This window comes from Palaemon carinicauda, chromosome 45 (genome assembly GCF_036898095.1).
Source record: "Palaemon carinicauda isolate YSFRI2023 chromosome 45, ASM3689809v2, whole genome shotgun sequence".
In the NCBI taxonomy this organism is placed as follows: Eukaryota; Metazoa; Arthropoda; class Malacostraca; order Decapoda; family Palaemonidae; genus Palaemon; species Palaemon carinicauda.
In genome coordinates, this window is record NC_090769.1 from 21531214 (window position 1) to 21533925 (window position 2712).

Below are 2712 nucleotides of genomic sequence, written 5' to 3' on the forward strand. Positions count from 1 at the left end.
ATTGGATCTGAGGGGAGATATGGGCGGAGCCTAACGAGGGGAAATTCTGCGCGCGCAGGTGGAAGGGGGCGTGGCCTACAGCTTTTTTAGATTTGAGTCTTTCAGAATCCCTCAACCAACTTAATAAAAACTTAAGTCCTGATTTCCTTCGGGAATCACAACTTGACGTTTATTGAAGTTTTCATGTTCAACGATCATTTTACTCTCTCTCTCTCTCTCTCTCTCTCTCTCTCTCTCTCTCTCTCTCTCTCTCTCTCTCTCTCTCTCTCTCTCTCTCTCTCTTATGAAAGGTATCAAATTTGCTAATTGAAGAATTTTAGAATTTTAAAAATCATAATTTATACGCCAATGCTATGAGTTGAAATGTTTTATATTAGTTAAGGAATTATTTCTGCTTATGCCTTCATACGAGTACAAAGAGAGAGAGAGAGAGAGAGAGAGAGAGAGAGAGAGAGAGAGAGAGAGAGAGAGGGAGGAAATATGGGTGTGGGTTTCGAAGGTGTTGGGGTGGAGCCCACATTAGGGGACCCACGAAGTCAAGGACTAAAATGTTGGAGGGTTGGGGGTGGGGGGGAGACGAAGAAAGATGAGGTTGAGGGTGGGGGGAAGGTGGGGGGTCTAGGGGGGTGGGGATGGGAGGAGGGGAGGAGGCTTTTTTTGGGGTGGGAAAGTGGGTGGTATGTGAAACAACTTCACATATGGATATAGGTTCATTCCCTCAGAAGCTTTGGCAAAGGCGGGAGTTCGCCTTTTAACAGTTTTATATAGAAAAGTGTTAGTGCCGTTAGAACATATATTAATTCTAATATCTTAAGAAATTTACAAAGATATAAGTCGAGTGATTCGCTAACAATCGTTTACAACTTGATAATAATTTCTGTGTTTGCGATCCGGTTGAAAATCAAGGGACTATCTGATTTTATCTCGGCTAAGAAACTCCTTGGACTTTTGGACTTTCTTTAAGAAAGGACTTCATTCCTGATGTGGGATATGTAATAATGACATCTTTCACTGACATGTCCAATTTCAGGAGTACCAGTGCACCAGACAAAATCTTACATACACACACACAGTGACTCGATTCTCCTATCACAAGGTTCCAATGATTTATATAAAGTCTTAAATTATGTGTAAAGTCTAGATAGATAGCCTTAGACTGACAGGACTTATCACAGTGTTGACTAACAGCAGAAGAGCTTTTAGTATCTCTAGGGCTGTGGTGGCCTATTGAAAACGTCCCTGACTAGGGTTCGAGTCCTGCTTAAGCTCGTTAGTTTCTTGTAGTGTCTGCAACCACACCATCCTTGTGAGCTAGGGTTGGGGGATTTGGGGGACCTGTAGTTCTACCTGCTGAGTTATCAACAGCCATTGCCTGGGCCTCTCTGGTCCTAGCTTGGTTGAAGAGGGGACTTAGGCGCTGATCATATGTATATATGGCCACTTCCTAGGGCATTGCTTTGCTTGCCAAGGCAATGTCACCTCACTTGCCTTTGCTATTTATGAGCTGCTTTTAAACCTTTAAACATAATTTAGAATGAGGAAGAGTGAAAATTGTGATAAATTAGGATAGTTATTTTGGAAGATGAGCATTGTTCATCGTATAGCTAACACACATGAGTGGAATTTTTTAATCTGAAATTTAAATATATTAATTTTTTACATTAGTTCAATCCCTATGTTATTATAGCTTTGTTTAGTCCGTTAGTATAAGATTTTATTTTTTACATTAGTTCAATCCCTATGTTATTATAGCTTTGTTTAGTCCGTTAGTATAACATGTTATTTTTTACATTAGTTCGATCCCTATGTTATTATAGCTTTGTTTAGTCCTTTAGTATAACATGTTATTTTTTACATTAGTTCAATCCCTATGTTATTATAGCTTTGTTTAGTCCTTCAGTATAACATTTTATTTTTTACATTAGTTCAATCCCTATGTTATTATAGCTTTGTTTAGTCCTTCAGTATAACATTTTATTTTTTACATTAGTTCAATCCCTATGTTATTATAGCTTTGTTTAGTCCTTCAGTATAACATATTTTTTATTGTTTTCAAAATTGTAAATTTCTGATTTGTTATCTCAGCTGATATGTAGTTTCTTATTCGTCCTTTGATAAAGTGATTAAAGTTTCGAGTTATTCAATATTAGAGAATAGATGTCCATCTGAAATATAATCTGTTAGTAGTCTGTAATGCAATATTTTTTATTTTTAATATATTTTTTATAGATTTTATCTTTTCTCTGAATTTTCAAATTCAATATAAACCCTTTTTCTACTTCAGTTAAAAATGCTAGTTTAGTTTTCTTTATTATTATTATTATTATAATTATTATTATTATTATTGTTATTATTATTATTATTATTATTATTATTATTAGCTTAGTTACAACCCTTGTTGGTAAAGCAGAATGCTACAAGCCTTAGGTTTCCAACAAGGAGAATAAAGTATCTTCAAGCTTTAGCTTTAGCTTTAGCTTCAGCTTAAATCTTTAGCATCAGCTTAGCTTAAATATTTAGTGTTAGCTTAGCTTTAATCTTTAGCATCAGCTTAGCTTAAATCTTTATTGACAGTTTGCTTAAAGCTTTAGCTACAGTTTAGATTCTACCTAGCTTCAAACTTTAGCTTCATTTTAGCTTTAGCTTCAAACTTTAGCTTCAGATTTTAGCTTCTACTTAGCTTCAATCTAAAGGATGGATTCAAATTCAAAC